Below are 21530 nucleotides of genomic sequence, written 5' to 3' on the forward strand. Positions count from 1 at the left end.
ACACAAACTGCAGGTAAATAATCCGTGGGCTTTCCCAGAACTTTACCTGTAACACGATTTGCATGGCCCGTCCCCCTCAGCCATTGTCCCAACCCAACCCATGCCATCATTTATGTTCCAGCATTTTCAGACCATTTTTCCACAGTTAGATCATCACAAACTGTACTTACTGCATGCACACAGATGTAAGTTCCATTTAAGTTACATTCCGAGGCATGGAAATGGCCCTTCTCTCATATATATATATATATATATATATATATATATATATATATATATGAAAAACTGGTAGAGATGTAATAAAAGATGTGGCTGATTAATCAAAACAACATGGTTCCCACCAGGATGCAGGCCCCAGAGAATAAGGGACTTAAGTGAAAAAAGATATAAATGCAGTCTTTTGTCCCAAATAAATATTTATGCCTCCTCGTTAATGATTTTAATTCTTTCTTTTTTGTGCATTCATCCTCACTTAACTGGCTTCAACAAGCTGAATTTTATTGTTTCATAACCTGGATGCCAGGGCATAAGTGCAATCAATTAATCAATTAATAAGTTGCCTCTCGAAATAATTTATTTAATTTTATAAACACTTTAAAAATCACAACCTATAGCAATTGCATCACTACAGCACACTCTCTTTTGGAGTGGGGTTTACATTAAATGTACAATTTCTAATGAAAGAATGACTTGCTTTAAAAAAACCACGACTTACCATTCCTATATAACACAATCACCCACGGTGATTCAGCTATGTTTAATGTATTGAGCTGACCTACCGATTTATGGTGTGTACAGCGTCTTTGTTTTATGAATATAAGCTTATTGCTGAATGCCTACCACGGTATTATTTGTTGCTTACACATTTTATTATTTTTTTTATTAATTATAATATCAAAGATATCATAGAAATTTGCCTCTCATCGGTACTGTACTGTCACATCCCATGAGACCATTCACTTTCATTTGGTATTAGAGGTTTGCATCCAGCCGGCTGACAAGCAGATTTCAACCCTCCCTTTGCTTGCTAACTAGCTACCCATTCAGACGACTGTTTTCCCGCCCCTCCTTCATTCATGCTCTCTTCCTCATCCATCCTTCTCCCCTTCCCTCCTCCACCTGGTGGTGACCCTTGGCTGCCACAAGCGCAGCACAACCTAAGAGGAACCTGATGTCTCAGGTGCAGTTTCATCTCCATCCACCATTCTCCAGCAGGCAGGCCACTATTGCCTACTGGAAGGGAGAGGTGGCGAGGAAGCTGGTGTGGTGTGAAGGCACCAGCGGAGCCAATCTGGCCCTCCTGCTAGCATGTTTGCCCCGCAACAGCCTCCCTGCTGCCTCATCCCTCTCAGTGAGCAACAGTGACCCACCTGTTGGGATACTCGGCCTCACCCAGCTAGCCAATTCAGCTTGCATCGTTTCCATATTAACACACACACACAAAATCCACACACAGACCAAGAGTGAATGAGCACATTAACATCTTGCCTTTTGAATTAGGAGACAGACCCACCCCCACCCCCCAGTTCAGTCTATCTCTCGGGTCTGTGTTTGCAGGAAATCTACCAGAATGAGAGTCACGCTTTCTATGGCTGGCTGTGCTTAAATAATTAAACCCTTTATAGGCAATACACTGGTACCTCGGGTTAAGTACTTAATTCGTTCCAGAGGTCCGTTCTTAACCTGAAACTGTTCTTAACCTGAAGCACCACTTTAGCTAATGGGGCCTCCTGCGGCTGCCACGCCGCCGGAGCACAATTTCTGTTCTCATCCTGAAGCAGAATTCTTAACCCGAGGTACTATTTCTGGGTTAGTGGAGTCTGTAACCTGAAGCGTCTGTAACCTGAAGCGTATGTAACCCGAAGTACCACTGTAAGTTGGAACAAAGGGTGGTCAAAAGAGGTGCCAGGACCGCGTACCCTTGAGTACTGTTAAGTTGTGGGTGAACTACCGGTATAACAATTTTCTGTAACTATCCAGTCACTGAACGTCACTTTCATTCCCTTATTTGCATAAGTGGACCTGAGTGAAAACTATCTAAGGTATCCCCCTGATGGCCCAGGGTGAGAACTTCAGTACATAACAAAAAGTGTTATTTTTCCATTTGCATGGAAAATTGAAATATTACTAGACTTGCACCGTACATACTGAAAATAAGTCCGGGAGGGGCACAAGAAAGTTAAGGATCTTGCACTGGAGAAGGAGAAGCTGGAGATTTACATCAATAAACAAGTAATCAAGTGTGATTCTAGACTGTTGCTGTTTTGGGGTCAGATTCAATCACATACCAGCAAATTCAGGCTGTGTCCATAGCTTTTGAAAAGGGGAGTGTTGGTTCATGTTGCCTGCTAACAAGATGAACATGGAGTGAAAATGTTTCTGGAGCTTCAAAACAATTGACTTGGGGGCGAAAGCTAGGAAACTTAGACATGACCTAAGTCAAATATTTTGTCTCGAATCTTAGCTGAAACTCATTGTTTAAGAAATGCTAACATGCAGATGATAAATCTGGACTTTAGACAGTTCATTTTTCAAGAGTGATGAGCCAAGACTTTTTAAAACCGAAAGATGATTGCTGCTGACCTATATGAGTTTAAGAGGATGTACTGAGGGAATATAAGAGTCAGTTCAAAGAAAACATAATCATGGCATTTCTTCCCTGCTTTGGGGTAAATGCATAAAGATCGTTTGGGTAAGTCATTTTAAAGGAAAGGGGTGCTTAGAAAGCTTACTTAGAAATCTCCTGAAATTTGCTTATTAGTACAACCACTTTTGTGCTTTTTTTGTCTGTCTTCTATGCTCTCATACCATATCTTGTCATCTTCTAAATGCTGTTTGGTATTTTAAAGTAAACTTAAAAGTAAACTACTGTATTTTTTTAAAAAAAACCTTTCTCAAGCAATTGGGTTCGTATTTAATGCTTGGATGATAAAGGTAAAGGACCCCTGACCATTAGGTCCAGTCGTGGCCGACTCTGGGGTTGCAGCGCTCATCTCGCTTTATTGGCCGAGAGAGCTGGCGTACAGCTTTCGGGTCATGTGGCCAGCATGACTAAGCCGCTTCTGGCAAACCAGAGCAGCACATGGAAACGCCGTTTACCTTCCCGCCGGAGCGGTACCTATTTATCTACTTGCACTTTGACATGCTTTCGAACTGCTAGGTTGGCAGGAGCAGGGACCGAGCAACGGGAGCTCACCCCATCACGGGGATTCGAACCACCGACCTTCTGATCAGCAAGTCCTAGGCTCTGTGGTTTAACCCACAGCACCACCTGCGTCCCCCACTTGGATGATATTTGTCAGTAATTGTGCAGGTGTACATTTTTTATAGTTCATTTCATACATTCTGGTTAACACAAGCAACTATGGCTATGCTCAGCTACTGGGGTGTGTGAACTTTATAGGCGGTTTCTTACTGATCATATGCTGGTTTTGACCTACAAAGTCCTACATGCCTTAGGACCATGTTATTTAAAAGACCGCATTCTCCCATAAAAACCTACCCAGGTTCCTTGGGAGAGACCCTTCCAGCCATAATGCCAACACGTTTGGTGGGAACTCCAGAGATCAGGGCCTTCTCACAAGCTCTGGAACTCCATGCTAAGGGAGACAGACCTTGGTAGGTTGATCTCTGATGACGTTCCAAAGACAGGGTGCCACCAATGAAAAGACCCTGTCTCAGGACACCACTTTCCTCAGCTTCAACAGCCAAAGGACAAAGAAGGGTCCCTGAGGAAAATCTTAGTTCCTAGACATGTTCATCCAGGAATAAGTGGACCTCGACTGAAATCTGCGGTCCCTGGATTCTGTGAATTACGAATCAGAAATTGTTGGTAAGAAGCAATGGACAGTCAGCGGCAGAGGAAGCTGCTTGGGTACCTGAGGCAGCCGCCCAGGGGTGGGGCAAGCCACGAGGCCTCCAGAGTCTTCCTGCCTCCTCTCACTCAGCCGCCCTACAGCTAGGGCGGAGGCAGCAGGCGGACCGTTTGGGCAGCACGGAGCCTGCGTGCGCCCAAGCCACCGTGTGTCAGGTGTGCGTGCAGGAGCCAGGCCCTGTGACCAGTAGGACTTTGCAGGACCGGGGCCTTCCTGAGTTTGTTCTGATGAGGCAAGGCGCGGCCGCACAAGTGAGGCCAATTGGTAACTCACAGCACCTGGTGGCAAGAGCCCGGAAGGGATATAAGGTCAGCATTTCCCTTTGGCTCTTTGCCACAGCAACACGCTTCCTTGCTTGCTTGACTCCTTACTTCCTGATCCTCGGACACTTGGCTCCTTGATCCTCGGACCCCTGACTTCGTGACTCCTTGCTTCTTGATCGTCGGACCCCTGGCTTCGTGACTCCTTGCTTCCTGACCCTCAGACCCTTGGCTTCCTGACTCCTGGCTTCTGTTCCTGCTCCCACCCCGCCATCTTGCCCCCGGTCCCAACGTCCCCAGCCGGGACTCCGATCGCCCGTGAACCGGACCATGACACCACATCTCTTCCAGGAGAGACACGTGGCTCAGGCACACTGCAGGCCCCGGCATTTTGTCACCCACCCCAGTGGTGACACCCAGGGCGACCCACACCTGTTGCACCCCCCTTCCTCCACCCCTATGGACAGTATTCTATTTATTATAAATATTAACATTATGCAACAAGGCCGTATGTGGGATGTGTAGTTCAAATAAGGACCAGAGAGCTGTCTTAAGTTGATGGGGATTTCTCTGCCAGTAAAATGAGAGGATGTGAAATCCAAATGTAACAGTCTTGATGTAATATTACAGCATCTAGCTGCCCCCACCCCCGTATCACAACAGGGGGCAAAACTGCCAGCTCAGAACATGTTGATCAATTAGTTAGAAGCACACTGTTTATTTTCTCTAACTACACTTTGTCCCGCAAGAGCACTTTCCTTCTAGAACATAAGCTACTCCCACACTTTCGGCTACAGACTGCAGTGAAACTCAGCCTCTTGCCAACATCCATCACTTGTCTGGGTTCTTCTATTGTTTGCCCTTGTGAGCATAGTTAGTGCATCCCAGCGTAAAACCAGTTCAAGCCAGAGGATGATCTGCAGCTGAAATTCAAAGTGAGATATGGGGTGCTGATAGCTTCTATGAAACCCTGCAGGATGTTCTGAAGGCTTCAGAGGAATCAGTGTGATTTTTATATTTTGCAAGTAAAAGCCAGACATGCTAGACTATGTACTATACTTTTCAGTGGGGATTTTAAGGAAAAGTGCCCAGGGGGAAGCTGGAATCTTTGGGGGCATGGCAGAGGTTGCTCAATCCCTTCCCTGCTAAGGAAGAAATAAAGACCTTGTTTTTGATCCCCACCTGCAGCCCTGGTTATTCATTTATTTATGACCTGGTGGCCCAAGTAACAAGGACTCGAAGGCTTGACGTCACCAGTTTTCTGTACAGCTGTATGGAATATTCATGTTGGGTTTTCCAAATTAATTTTACATTAAGAAAACCAGTTGAAAGGCTTTCTGGGAAACGATATATAATGAGTTAAAGAAAATGTTTAAAAACACTTTTGTTTTTTTAAAAAAACAGAAGCCTTTTTACTGGATATAGTAGGTGAAGAGATACCAAGAAAAGATTAAAGATTGTTCATGTATGCAACAACAGTGGCAAAAACCCTTTTAGCCCAAAAATTGAAATAACAAGTAGTACCAACGAAAGAAGAGGGGCAGATGAAAATGATGGACTTTGCAGAGCTGGCGGAGCTGGCAGGAAAAATCTGAAACCAACACGATCAAGTATTCCAAAAAGACTGGAGTAAATTTATACAATATTTGAAAGATCACTGTAAGCAATTAACAACACTAGTAGGGTTATCTGAAGACTTGTAATGAGAATTTTTTTACCTTTCTACATTTATTTAAACTTTGAGGTGTTTTGTGATGAGTTTTATTAGAACTGGAAAATATATAAAATGCTGAAACCCAGGATGTGGGAAGGAAGGAAGTTGATAGGCTCTAAAGCAGGGGTCAGCAAACTTACCACACCTCGGGCTGGTGTCTCCAGCGCCGATTGCGCGGCGGGCCGGAGGGCAGGAGAGCACGTGCCCATACGCATGCGTACACGCTATTTCCGACACACTTCCGGGTTGGAGGAGCACCGGAAATAGCTTGTGCGCATGTGCACGGGCCTCCTCCGACCCGGATGTGCACCAAAAATAATGCTTGCACATGCGCAAATAACGCACATGCGCATGAGCTATTTCCAGTGCTCCTCTGACCTGGAAGTGGGCAGCCGTGCAGCGCAGCAGCGGGGGTCACTGTGGGCCGGATAAACAAGTCCCTCTGGCCTTATCCGGCCCGCGGACCTTAGTTTGGGGACCCCTTAGTTTGGGGACCCCTGCTCTAATGAGCCAAAGAGGTAAAGTGGATAATAATGATGTGATTATTTATGATTAAATGGAAAATTAATAAAAATTATTATTTTTAAAAAATTAAAAAAATAAACCAGTTGGCACATGTCGTTGACAGTTGTGATTAGGTCCAGAAGTGGACTGGTTCAATGAACTTCCAGGTCTTGTCTCAACAGGACATGCACCCTGTATCTGTATCTTTATAAATAATCTCCATAAGGACAATAGACAAACCACCAGTGTGAGAGCTACTGAGCCAGCATGAAAGCAGGAGCTAAAAGACACTCCTGCCTACTGCTCTCTGTGTAGGCAGCTTCTCTACGGTGGGAGGAGAGGACTATAGCCAGCTTCTAGGGTCTGCTGGTCAACCACTTAGTGCTCAAAAATATGATGGGTCACTGTATGCTGAGGACCACATTACCTCAAAGACCGCTTCTCCCCATATGAACCGCCACAGAGCCTGCAATCATCATTTGGGGCCCTTCTTCATGTGCCTCCTCCACGAGAGATCTGGAGAGTGGCAACACGAGAATGGACCTTTTCTGTGATGGTTCTCCGCTTGTGGAATGCTCTCCCAAGAGAGGCTCACCAGACACCTTCATTGCGTATCTTTAGGCACCAGGCTAAAATGTCTGTCTTTTCCCAGGCTTTTGCCTAATTAAACAATCGATGGACTTTTAAACTGTTTATAAGATGGTTTAATTGTTTTTTTGTGTTATTATGCCACATATTTTTGTGTTTTTATATTTGAGGCCCGATCCAAAGTAGGTCACAACAGCAGCACTACTACCATACAAATAGATGGTTAAAGAAAAAGAAAAAGGAATAGGTGCTTCAATATAAGTTTTGGTGAATCTGAGTCTGAAAAGGCAGCAATAGGTGGATACAGTTAATTAAGAATACTCAGCCAAAAGAGTACTATCATTTTCGGAGTGCAATTGTGTGAGTCTGTGATTTTGCATTTGTTAGCTAAGTTGCCATTGTCACACTCCTGATCAAGAGTGCATTTGTTGGCCGATCAACTTTTAGATTCTCTGGAGCGTTCAGCAGTCCACCCTATAAGCCAACAAATCTTATTTCTCTCTTGAGTGTTTTGCTAAGGTAGGGTACAAGAAGTTTGCTAAAGGCAGTCTGTCAATGCACTTGACAAGAATGTGTGTAATCTGTAGCAAATCAGTAAAACTTTACAGAGCACGGTGTGTGTGTAGACAATTGTTCTTCTCACTCAACAGAGCAGCCACAGCAAGAGCGGCAAACACAAATAAGCAAAGTGTGACAGTTACAAAAAAATAAAAAATAGCTCAACCAAGGACAGTAATAAGAGTCCAGTATTTCATAGGGTGAAGCAACATTGGCAGACGCACGGTGTACCGTTTCTTACAAAACATGTCTCTCTTGATTTCAAGAATTTCTTAAAGGGAGTGTGCAGGAAGGTTAAAGAATTTTAGAAAGAATTACTAATGAGATTGCAAAACTTTAATTACAGGGTGCTTTAAATGCTTCCGAAGATTATGTATGGCGATTTTTCTATGTAGCAGATGTTTCAGGAGAATAAATTAAGTGGGAAAATGCAATCCATATCAGTTTTTCTATGAAATGGAAGAAGCTTAGATATACTTGCGCTCGTCAAAACGACACCCAGAAGTTCCACTTTCTGGCAATAATGGTATTTGCATTGTCAGCCTTGCTGAACAAGTGTTAATGACTTATAGGGTGAGCTGAGCACATTGCTTCCTTTAGGTAGCATCGCCTTCCTATGTACAAATATGAGTGAGGCATTAACCTTAAGTGAATTCGGACCAGTATTTGCCTTATCTTAGTGGTATCAGCTGCTCTAGGAACATATGCCATGGGTCTTTCTTAGGCGATCACTCATAGCCTAGTAAGATTGATTTCCATAAACACGGTTTTAACAGTGAGTCCGTAAGTGACTGTGGAGGCCAATTCTGGATCCACATGTCCTTCCACAGTGGAGACATATGTTTCCAGCCGGGAGTTGATCACGGTGTGGATTTGCCAAGCATGCCTTCCTCTTAGCACATTTCTCCCTTTTGTCCTGAGTTTGAGTGTCTTCAAAGCCCATGACACCTTTGGTAAAGGCTGTTCTCCAATTGGAGTGTTCGCAGGCCAGTGTTTCCCAGTTGTTAGTGTTTAGACTACATTTTTAAAGATTTGCCTTGAGAGAGTCTTTAAACCTCTTTTGTTGACCACCAGCATTACGCTTTCCATTTTTAAGCTTGGAATAGACTAGTTGCTTTGGAAGATGATCATCAGGCATCCACACAACATGACCAGTCCAACAAAGTTGATGTTGAAGAATCATTACTTCGACACTGGTGATCTTCGCTTCTTCCAGTACACTGGCATTAGTTTGCCTGCCTCGCCTGTCGAATTTTTCAGAGACACCATTGATGGAATCTTTCAAGGAGTTGGAGATGGCATTTATAAGTGGTCCACATTTCACAAGCATACGGTAAGGTTGGTAGTACATGGGTAAGATTATATTAGAGGAGTTTACAATGTGATGACACTGAATTTTGTATTTCCTGGCTCAGAAATACAAAACTTGGCAGCTGGTAATGCTCACCTCAAATACAATACAAAGGTTGACCCTGTGAGGTGCTTGGCTTTTCCTTCTAGTGCTGAGCACCTACACATTGCCCTGTAAGCAGATTTGCCTGCAAGGTGAGTCACATCAGGACCAGCCCATTCAGACGGTAGACTGAAGCAGTTGCCTCGGGTGGTGGAACCTCATGGGGTGGTGTCTCCATGAGCACCTTAACAGACCCTGCTGTCACTATGCAACCCCAGTAAGCAAGGGATTGGAGAGGCATGCTAGGGTTTGGGGATTGGTTGACTAATATGGGACTTGGGAAAACTGTTCTTCAATTATTTGGTTCCTAGATCACATGGGTGGGGAACTGAAAACATGGGGGACAAAAATGGACCTCCATAGCTATCTGAATTCCTGGGATTCTCCCTAAGCAACGCTCTATTCCCCAGGTTACACCCACCAGCAGCCATGTTCTAGACTCTCCTCAAGTGCTTTTGTGTCCTTCAACTGCCTCTTGCTTGCTCAGATAAAGAATAGAGAAGTAGAGGGTGTTTGTGTGTAGGAACCTCTGAATTTTTCATGGCTCAATGTAGCTTACTATACAATGTTCTTCCCACTGTTGTCTCAGGCCCTCCTCTATCTGACTGGTTTCATGCTGCCCCATGACACTTGTGTTGTGAGGTTTTGCCATCTCTTGACCTCCTATGCTGTTCAACCAGTGGCGTAGCGTGGGTTGTCAGCACCCGGGGCAAGGCAAGTAATTTGCGCCCCCTAACCCGTGGATTTGCGCCCCCTAACCCGTGGATTTGCGCCCCCTAACCCATGGATTTGCCCTAACCCCAGATGTTGCGCCCGGTGCGGCCCGCCCCCCCTGCACCCCCCACGCTACGCCACTGTGTTCAACATCAACACGAAATCACTGGGAAAGGAATGTACCCTAACAGTACTTCATATTATCTGACTCATTTCCCAGAATGTTCCCCCGACAACATTTACCCAAGGGAATCATAGTGGGGAAAACATTTGGCAATAGTTAAGCATAATTTGGCTTTTATTACCCAAGAAACTCTGTCAACAATGTTCTCTAAATTACTTGAAGCACTATGAGTAACGAAGAATCAATATGGTCTAGGACACGGACAGGCTTGAATTTGGGAAATCTGAGTTCAAGAATTATGTCTGTCATGGACTAACAGTGTGGTCCTGGCCAGCTTATTACCTCCGTTCGCTACCTGAAAGTGACCTACTCCACATAGTTGTTGTGGTGCCTATCAGGGCTGCTTAAAGATGTCTCAGACCTAGTGTTGAGGTAGACCTAATGTTGAGTACCTCAGGGGGACTTCACGGCCACTGTGATAATCATGGAACTGTCAGTCAATTCAAGCCTACTGGAAGAGGAAGGTCTTCACTTCACCATGCTGAAAATGGTCACCATTGTGACTGAAGCTTAGAGACACATAATGTCTCCATGAAAGAAGAGATGACCTTGGCTGCCCTGAAGGCATATGTCATGAGTCCACTCATTTAGCAACCATCACTGGCTCCTGATTATTTTGCCTACTTTTGCCTCACCATCAACATTCCTTTTGGGGGAAAATGGGTGCAAGCAGGTGCTGCTCAGACAACTCCAGAAATTTCTAGATAACGCAAATTAATTTGGCCCATTTCAGCCCAGCTTCCAGCCTGTGTTTGTGACAGAAGTGGCTTTGGACGTCCTCCTGAATGACCCAAGAGAACCTGAGAGGAATGCATCCCTGTTGATTCTCTTGAACCTTTCAGTGGCTTTTTGTACCATCAACATGGTATACTTTGGGGTTGTCTGGTGCATTTAGGAAGCCCACAGAAAGCAGCAACCCTCCCCAGCAATGGGTAATCTGAGGTCCTATTTACCACCCATAGTTAATATACGCTGATAGAGTTACCTGCTTGGAACTGATGTTGGGAAAAGGAGTATATAGATGTCTTGTGCCAAACGTAAAACAAATGTATTATCTCCTTCCCACGTCTGTCCAAGGTAAGCAGATTATACATGCATAGTCACTGCTTGACATTTTTCACAATAACATTGCTATGTCTGTTATAGCTGGAGATATGCCAGATCACCACATACAGGGACATACACCCCGAGGGAAGACTATGTGACAGCTTGAATAGATCACCTAGTAAACACCATGGAAACCACAAAACACCCACACAACAACAGCACCCTTGAACACAGCATGATCTGAAGGAAGCTTCTTTGAGTGAAAACACCATAACTGAGCTCCATTGTACTTTCTGCAAAAAGGCAACATCTCCAAAAAAATGTTTTGGAGTGGAGGGAAAGGAAGCTAAAACCATTTTCGTCCATTCTTTCCAGTCACGTAGGCTTAATTTTGTTCACCCAAAACTTCCATTTTCATGCCAAGACTTTATTTTCTTTTGCCTTCCAAAATAGACTTATGATGTTTCCTAGAAGCCTTTTTTTAATGCCAAGTTCTGCATCGTGCATAAAAAGAACCTGCAGCCTATCGGATGTTGTTGGACTCGAAATCCCATCATCCCTGATGAGGGTGGTAGAGGCTGACAGGAGTTGGAGTCCAACCACACCCGGACAAACACAGGTTCCCCATTCCTAATATATACCAATAGCAAGCTCAGGTGTTGAGTTATGATGGCTACAGACCCCAAGCAAGAGAAACCAAAGGAGTAAATCATTGTGCTTGGGGGGGGACCTCAAGAACTGAAGAAGTACAAAGTGGGGGGAATGAAGGCAGGGCATAACAACTCACAAAGAACTTGAGAGGACTGAGCATGTTCATTTGTCGCAGAATGCTGAATGTCCGTCTCTGTGAGGGGTGAGGAGGAACAACAACTTCTAAAAGAAGGCATGGCTGCCACATTGCAACTTTTCCGCTCCCAATAATTTATATTTATTTCATTTGTGAACCACTTCACCTGAGGCATCCCAAAGTGATATATAAAAAGCACACATAAGTACAGTTTGTGTGTGTGTGTGTGTGTTTAAAGTAAACATAATTGTAAAAACAGTTTTAAACAGCAGGACATACCATATTTTTCGCCCTATAGGACGCACTTTTCCCCCTCCAGAAATGAAGGGGAAATCTGTGTGCGTCCTATGGGGCAAATACAGGCATTCGCTGAAGCTTGGAGAGGCTTCAGGCTTCAGGAAGCTATCAGCAAGCCTGGGGAGCCGGCAGGAGTTCCCGCAGGGCTCCCTAGGCTGCGGATAGCAGCCTGCTGCCCGGTGCGCGGGCGCCCTGAAGCAGAGCGCCCCTCACGCAGGGCAGATATCCGCAGCCTGGGGAGCCCTGCGGGAGTTCCCACAGGGCTCCCTAGGCTGTGGATAGTAGCCTGCTGCACGGAGTGCGAGGCGCGGTGAAGCAGAGCACCCCGCGCTTCGGGCAGACATCGGGCAGCCCCACAAGCTCGGGGGACAGCGGGGAGGCGCGGCGCCGCCATCCCGCTGTTCCCCGGCCTGGTTTGGGGGGACATAAAGGGGGGAAAAGTCCTTTATTTCCCCCCCAAAAAAACTAGGTGCGTCCTATGGGCCGGTGCGTCCTATGGGACGAAAAATACGGTACATAAAATCCATTCAATTGCAAGACAGATATCTCCTGGGATAAAGTTTTTAGAAAGCTTGTTGAAAGAGGCACTTAGCAGGTGCTGAAAAGACAACAGAGAAGGTGGATATGCAGTGGGAGGGAGTTACAAAGGGTGGTTAATATTTTATATTAACATGCATAGAACAAAACCTAACAGACAAATAATTTCATATACATAAAGGGTGCAAAGAGGGATTTTTGGCGGGAGGGGGTGTTTCAAAATAAATTTCCATTCTAATTGTGTGGGGCTTTTTTCAGGTGTGCCCAGCAGTTAATACATATCTGTTCAATGTCTGGATTGGCAAACAGTCAAGAGTTCTAGATGAGAGCATATTGTGCTGGTGGCTCTCTTGTTGTTGCCCTTTTTATTAACAGAGGTAATCAAATCATACCAATCTTGGACAAATTTATCGGATGTTCTTTTAGCTTTCAGCCACTCTTAATTTATACGTGAGTTTCTCTACCAACAGAATGGTATTTCCCAAACCACCTAGAAAACCCAGCAACATTCTGAGGCAGGTCCTGTTTGTGGAAATTCTGTTACTCACTACAAGGAGGGAAATTTCCTGGATGCAAACCTAAAAGTCTCCAAAAAAAACCCAAAAAACTTTGGACGTGTAAGTTCATCCACAATCATGCACAGTGAGGTGGCCTTCCTCTTAACATTTTCCCAGTTAAAAATGAGATGTCCTAGACATACGAAAGCTAGTTCAGGTCAGAGCTAGAGAAACAGGTGGAGGAACTTAAGCCTGGAGCAGCGGCAGGAGATTCTCTTCCCTTCTCTTTGACTTCATGACAAACAACAGCATCACCAACAGGGAGGGGAGACAAGAGCCTGAAAGGCAGAACATTGTGTAGCCTTGAAAAGCTTGTTCCCCAGCCCTGATCTAAACTAAGGCATGCAGATAAACCACGTGCCAACAAGCATATGATACTCAGTTATCTGTGTTGGCTTAGCCCAGGGGTCAGCAAACTTTTTCAGCAGGGGGCCGGTCCACTGTCCCTCAGACCTTTTGGAGGGCCGGACTATATTTTTTTGGGGGGAGGGAATGAACGAATTCCTGTGCCCCACAAATAACCCAGAGGTGCATTTTAAATAAAAGGACACATTCCACTCATGTAAAAACACCAGGCAGGCCCCACAAATAACCCAGAGATGCATTTTAAATAAAAGGACACATTCTACTCATGTAAAAACATGCTGATTCCCGGACCGTCCACAGGCCAGATTTAGAAAATGATTGGGCCACATCCAGCCCCTGGCCCTTAGTTTGCCTAGCCCAATGATTCTCAACCTTTTTTCCCTGAGCCACAATTTCATAATAAAAATTTGCTCATGCACCAAATTTTTTATTGACAAGAAATACATTGGAAAACGAAAAGAAAGAACTTCAAACAGGGCTTGCTTGATAACATAAAACACAGCTGTTTACAATATGATCGTGGGGTGGAACAGCCAGACAGTATAAAACAATGCAGATACATAAGAACAATAATCACTCCCAAAATATAATTATAAATTAGCCTCTTACATAACATATATAACTTGAGTATGTATACAAATTCAATGAGACGTCTGAGCTGCGTAATCTTGTTTCTGTTAGGTCTGATTTAAGGCAAACAAACTTTTATCTCCTCATCACGGCTTTGCCCCTTCGACTGATGGCCAGTTAGTGTGAGTCCAGGCGAAGAACTCCATGCAAAGCAGATGAGCCAAGCCACAGGCAGATGAGTCAAGCCATAGGTAAGGTAAAGGGACTCCTGACCATTAGGTCCAGTCGTGACCGACTCTGGGGTTGCGGTGCTCATCTCGCTTTATTGGCCGAGGGAGCCGGCGTACAGCTTCCGGGTCATGTGGCCAGCATGACTAAGCCGCTTCTGGCGAACCAGAGCAGCGCACGGAAATGCCGTTTACCTTCCTGCCAGAGTGGTACCTATTTATCTACTTGCACTTTGACGTGCTTTCAAACTGCTAGGTGGGCAGGAGCAGGGACCGAGCAATGGGAGCTCACCCTGGTGCGGGGATTCGAACCACCGACCTTCTGATTGGCAAGTCCTGGGCTCTGTGGTTTAACCCACAGCGCCACCCATGTCCCGAGCCAAGCCATAGAGATAACTTAAAGCTCATGATCACTCAAGGAGAGCCATCTCTACCAGAAACATGTTCCCCTTTCTTGTATCCACCCCATCCTCTCTCTTTCATGCACCCACCTATTGCACACCCCATATTTTCTCCCTCTCTCTCCTTCTTTCTCACCCCCTCCATACATTCCCCATCTTACAACGCGGGAAGCTGCCATATAAGAAGCCAGACCATTGTCCCATCTAGCTCATTGTTTTCCACACTGGCAGAAGCTCTTTGGGACCCCATTAGCTGCAAAAACCGGGTAGTGAACTTTTGACCCTCTCCATGCAAAATATGTCCTCTGCCACCCTTGGACACCTCACCTTTCCTCTTTCTGCCTCATTCCTACCCACACCCAACCTTCCCTTTCCTGCCTCAGTTGTGCACACCCATGTGCCAGATACTTAATCAGCCTGTGCACATGTCTCTCCTTCCCTCTCTCAGTCTCTCTCTCTCTCACACACACACTGGTCACACTCCTATTCTCCCCAAGCCATTTGGCCGTTGGGGAAGGCTTGGGGTTGGTAAGTCAGCACACACCTGGCTAGGGTGGCAGGTGAATGGGAGGCAGAGCTCGGCCCAGGCTCTTCTATCTTGGCCTTCAATCACTGTTCCAGGCTCAGGTCTCCAGACTCCAGGCTGAGCACAGCAGCTGACAAGGCTCATGCCCAGCTAAGAAGGTATGGAGGCAGCCAACTCCATCATATCCTGTGCTCATCACAATCAGCACTGTTTCCATTCTGCTACCAATCATCTGCCGGGCTGCCTCTAAGGCACACAACAGCTCCTGCATTTGAGGGTCTCTGTGTCCCCACAGGAAAGGAAAGGAAAACACCACAACTGGAAGAGTCTGCATGTGTTGTTTAAATGGTCAGTAGTTTCCCAACATGAAGAAAAACATCTTCATGTATGTGACAGCGGCCATGAGAGTTCTGGTAGCACAAGCATGGAAGACTGAAGAAACCTCAACTAAAGAATCATGGCAAGAAAAATTGATGGACTATGCAGAACTGGCAAAACTGACATATAAGCTATGGGACAAGGATAACTGTGACTTTAAGGATGAATGGGAACCCTTTACAAAGTATCTGAAGACGCAACAAAGCGAACTGGACTCCTTGGCTGGTTTTGAATAAACATTCACAAACTTTTTATTGATAATAATCAGCTAAATAGTTTGAGGATCTATACAACTTTGTAACATGCAGAAAACAGCATTCTTAGAGAAACCAAAGACTGGAACTGAGGGAAGTCAGGGGGTGGGTGGGTTTTGTGTGGGAGGGGGGGAGGGAGGAAAAATGGGGGGGGGACAAGGATGATATGTTTTTGGATAATATGTCTTGTTATAATTTTGAATATTATTTTTTTAAAAGTAGTTTCCCAGCTTCTTGGGTCCTGCCAGCCTTCTGCCTTCTTCCATGCGTTCGGTCTTCCTGAAGCTTCTCCCCCTTGCCTTCCATCGTTGATCAGTGGCTCACGTTTTATGGCAGGGCCTTTTAGCTGCATCACTGCAGACACAAAATCAACAGGTGCAGCCTCCCCAGACTTGGAGCTGCCTGTCGCCCAGCTGTGAAAGGTGCAGAAAACCTATCAAGGAAATTCTGTGGAGGGTGTGCAAGTAATCATTTCCCGGCTGATGACAAAAGTACCTTGCACCACCCTCTTCAACTGCACCTTTTGCCAAGTGAGGCAGGGGGCATCGGCAGAGGTTGCCAGTTTTAACCCTGCTCTTTGCGTACGGTCAACCCTGAGCAGCCAAAGAGGCTTGCATCCTTTCATTCATAACCCACCTTCCAAAAGGTTTTAGTGACATCTGGTGGTGTGATTGGGAAACCAACCTATTGTAGGATTCTCCTTCAGGGATGCAATTTCTCCTGTCCGCTGGGGAGCGGGCAAGATTTTCAGGAAGCATAATCAGAAAGAGGAAGAGATGGCGAATTGAACATACTTGAGGGCTTAAATTTAGTGGCACTAGAGGTCAACCCTAAGGGACGTGGGTGGCGCTGTGGGTTAAACCACAGAGCCTAGGACTTGCTGATCTGAAAGTCGGCGGTTCGAATCCCTGTGACGGGGTGAGCTCCCGTTGCTCGGTCCCAGCTCTTGCCAACCTAGCAGTTCGAAAGCACGTCAAAGTGCAAGTAGATAAATAGGTACCGCTCCAGCAGGAAGGTAAACGGCGTTTCTGTGCGCTGCTCTGGTTCGCCAGAAGCAGCTTAGTCATGCTGGTCACATGACCCGGAAGCTGTACGCCGGCTCCCTCAGCTAGTAAAGCGAGATGAGCGCCGCAACTCTAGAGTCGTCCGCGACTGGACCTAATGGTCAGGGGTCCCTTTACCTTTACCTAGAGGTCAACCCTACCTGGCTTGACTTACCTCCAGATGCAAATAGCAGAGGGAGGGCAACTTAATCCTCTACCCCCCACACCTTTCTTGCTGTTTCATCTAGCATTTTTTTATTATTAAGAGGATCCACAGAACTACAAGTGATATATTTGGCATCTTGAGCAGTTTGGGAGGGCTTCCTGTAAGTGAGTGGCCGTTGGCTGCGTGGACTCAGTGCTGCTGAAGGACCAACAATATTATTTTCTTTTAAAAAAAAAAACCTTTCCTACAGTTGTAGCTTGGAAGTCGAACGGAATCTGTCCATTCGACTTCTAAAACATTGAGAAACCAAAGCGCAGCTTCTTTTTTTTTTTTTTTTTTGCTATAAATATTTATTGAATTTTCCAATTTTATACAAACACAAAAGGAAAAAGAAAAGGAAAAATATTAAAAACAAATCAATTTCAACCACAGTTTTTCAATAACATGTTTCTTTGACTTCCTCATACCTCCCCTTCTTGTTTTCTAGTTCAAATTGTTAATCCAGCAAATCCTAATCTCTTAACATTCGTTTTAACTAACACCTTATTTTCCAATCAACTTTTTAAATTTTATGACTTAAACAATTTTAATCCCAGTTATTTTTATCATAACAGCTAGAGACCACATAAGTTCGATCCAGCATCTTTCAAAGTTCATTAATTTTGTAGTATTTCTGTAAATAGTCCTTGAATTTCTTCCAATCTTCTTCTGCTGACTCTTCTCCCTGGTCGCGGATTCTGCCCCAAACCGCAGCTTCTAATTGGCTGCAGGAAGCTCTTGCAGCGAATCAGAAGCCGTGGAAGCCCCATCGGACGTTCGGGTTCCAAAGAACATACTCAAAGTGGCTTATTAGTTTTATTATCAGTTTCTTTACTTAAGAATTTAGGAATGCCTCTACATCCAAAACTTACTGCAGCGCTGTATTCAAGTTGTTATGTACGGAAGTTCTCACCCTGGGCCAGCAGGGGGATACTGTAGATAGTTCAGGTCCAGATATGCAAATAAGGGATCGAAAGTGACGTTCAGTGATTGGATATTTACAGAAAATGGTTACTGTTGCGTTGTAGTGGAGCTCTATATAAGCAGGCTGGCTGAACCCTTCAGTTCAGTTCTGTTCTGGCCTGTGAATAAACAAGAGCTGTTTGAAGAATCGCTGTGTCGTCTGATATGTTCACCCACAACTTAACACAAGTGCTTTGACCATGATATCCTCCTAGACCAGCTCTGAGTTAGCAGTGGGAACTGTTTTATCCCTCCCTCCCTGTGTCCAGAAAATAGCATTGGGGGGTTGTGTCCTGGCCCTGTGGCCTTTCTGCTTTGGGGCCTTGCAAAGGCACCATCCTGTCACCAACTCTGCTTAACATCTATATATTGGAAGCAGTCATTCTGTAGCAAAGTGTCATCAACACACAGGGAACCCGGCAAAGGGCCTTCTCAGCAGTGGCACCCTTCCTGTGGAACGCCTTCCCATCAGATGTCAAGGAGATAAAGAACTACAACTTTCAGAAGACATCTGGAGGCAGTCCTGTATCAGCAAGCTTTTAATGTTTGACGTTTTATTAGGTTTATCTATTTGTTGGAAGCTGCCCAAAGTGACTGGGGCAACCCAGCCAGATGGGCAGGGTACAAATAATATTATTATTATTTCTGATGCGTTCAGTGGGCCAACCTTGTGGAACTGCCTCTCAGCGGAGATTAAACAGGCACCCTCCTTGCTGACGCATCCAGACTTGAGGGTAGTCAAGTCCATGTTTACGACTTTCCTGTTCATAGAATCATGCAACGTTGGAAGGGACCTTGGGGCAGTGGCGTAGCGTGGGTTGTCAGCACCCGGGGCAAGGCAAGTAATTTGCACCCCTAACCCGTGGATTTGCGCCCCCTAACCCTAACCCCCAGATGTTGCGCCCAGTGCGGCCGGCCCCCCCTGCACCCCCCACGCTACGCCACTGCCTTGGGGTCATCTAGTCCAACCCCCTCCAATGCAGGAATATTAACGTAGTCCCAGCAGGCATTTTAACGTAGTGCTTGGTTTAATGATACTTTTTCCTAGTTTTATCGTCCCATTTTCTGTTACTGTTTTTTATGCACAATGCTTAGAAATGCGAGCAATTAAGCAATTGAGTGGTATGTAAATGTCTGAAACAAATAAAATTATTGTGTTACGTGCTTGTGAATGGTTAACACCGGACTGAGGTCCGCATGTTTGCTGGCCTTCAGGATGAATTGGCGTCAGGCTGCTCTCAACATCACAAGACTTTGGCCGGCTGACTTTGTTTGATGGCCAACAAGAATGTGTTACCATAACACGCTTCCAGGCAGCCTGCTTGCTGAGGGTTAAGTGCTGTTGATTAGTCAGTGAGCACTGACTTTGATTTGTTTGTGGAGAGGCTAGGCAACGTTGCATCAAAGCAAGGACTCGGCTACATTAGTAAAAAAAAAAATGTTTTAAATGCGTTATAACATTGTGACACCAGATGGTGTTAGTTAGTTAGTTTAGTTTATTACAGCCATAGGCCCATATTCAATACATCATACAGCAAAACAGGTATAATAAATTAAAATATGTTAAAATCAGGTACATCTCAAACCGTAAGTTTCTAAATTCCATTAAAATAAGAACAATATAGCACTTAAAATATCAAATTATCAATATATATCAATATTATTTGAGCAAAATCAATAATCATAGAGTAATCACCAGATGGTGGTGTAGAGCTCCATCTTTCAGCAACGTGATTCCCCATTATGAGGTTTACAATGCGTTTTCCTGAAATGTTTTTTTTATGTGTCTAGATCCAGTCCAGGGCCTATTCTATACTGTCCATAGTGTTTCCCCATTAGTTTCCTTCCTGCAAAAAGTCTAATCTTTGGGTGGTGGCACAAGAGCACCAAAGGAGTTTTGATTGCAGATCCTGAATTGGATGGTGTTTGCTTGAATCCTACCTCAAAATAGTGGCATAGACAAGTCCCATCTGTAATTTTAGTTAAACGTGTAATATATATGTGTGTGTGTATATATCACTAAAGTGTTGCTTCGGCACATTTCATAAATCAAACTAAATAAATAGCAACTTCACTTTGCAAAGAATAAGAACCCTAATACTGTTACATAAGCATGAATGTTTTATGGGCTCTTGCCAGTAAGAAATACTGCATTCTATCGCCTTGGCGGCTCAGTTGGGAATGGTCCCTGAATTTTCATTAAAACAGACAAAGCCTTATATTTTAACTAAACATATTCATGGCAAATTATTTAACAGCAGTTGTTGGTCCCCCCCTTTCTTCCAGATGTAATTCATAGCATGCATTGCATCTCCTCGGTCTGCATCTTTAATTTCTGACATCTCCTTTCGTCCTTGCTTTGCTTGGAAATAAACACATGTCCTGCACACTTCCTACCCCTTGTAAAGGAACCAAAAAGTGTTTCACATTTCTCCAAGCCTCCGACAGCGGAGGATAATATCTTTATGTAAATCTCAGCATAACCTCGTTTCATCCGGCTGGATGCCTATGTTTTGACAGCATAACATGGAGACTACTGCTTCGTCGTGATTAAAACAACAGCATCAGCCAAAGGGCTGAAACAAACATGGTCTGCCATTATGTACCTAACTTCAAAGCGGGCATAGGAAAACCTTTTGAGTCTGAGGGGCACTTTCCCTTCTAGGCAATCTTCTGAGGGCCACCTGCCATTGGTGGCAAAAGTGGGTGGGGTAATGGATCTTAATTTTAACTTTCTAAAGGTAAAGGAGCCCTGAACAGTTAAGTCCAGTCAAAGGCGACTGTGGGGTTGCGGCGCTCATCTTGCTCTCAGGCCAAGGGAACCGGCATTTGTTCACAGACAGCTTTCTGGGTCATGTGGCCAGCATGCCTATACCGCTTCTGGCGCAACAGGACACCGTGATGGAAACCAGAGTGCACAGAAACGCTGTTTACCTTCCCGCTGCAGCTGTACCGATTTATCTACTTGCACTGGCGTGCTTTCGAACTGCTAGGTTGGCAGGAGCTGGGACAGAGCAATGGGAGCTCACCCTGTCGCGGGGATTCGACCCGCCAACCTTCTGATCGGCAAGTCCTAGGCTCTGTGGTTTAGACCACAGCGCCACCTGCGTTCCCCCCCTACCCAAGCAAGCAGAAATCAAAGAAGGCAATAGCATTCAAGGATGCAGAGGGCACCTGGTGAGGATCGTGGTGTGACCTAAGAAAGGTCCTTAGGACCAGAGAGAGAGGCTTGGAGGGTTGCATTCAGACCCCAGGCCTGAGGTTCCCCATCCCTGCTTTAAAGCAACCTTTAAAGGGCGCCTTCACACAGCACATAGCTAAATGATGGGATTTGCTACCGCAAGATGTAACAACAGGCCGCCATCTTAGTCAGCTTTAAAAGGAGACTGGAGTCATCCATGGAGGTAATTCAATAGCCTTCAGCGTCTAATGGCTTCAGGATCAAAAGCAGCGTGTTTCTGAATAAGTCACCAAGGAACACTAGCAGGAAAGGGCTGTTTTCCTCATGTTCTACTTATCCTC

General features: G+C 45.1%; 1 protein-coding gene across 1 annotated transcript in view; it reads right to left on the minus strand.

Moving 5' to 3' along the window:
- FERMT1 (FERM domain containing kindlin 1) overlaps positions 1-21530 on the minus strand; it is a 637654-nt gene that overhangs the window by 277780 nt on the left and 338344 nt on the right. The gene's annotated exons all lie outside the window — the stretch shown is intronic.

The sequence above is a fragment of the Podarcis filfolensis genome, assembly GCF_964270895.1.
Source record: "Podarcis filfolensis genome assembly, chromosome: 3".
In the NCBI taxonomy this organism is placed as follows: Eukaryota; Metazoa; Chordata; class Lepidosauria; order Squamata; family Lacertidae; genus Podarcis; species Podarcis filfolensis.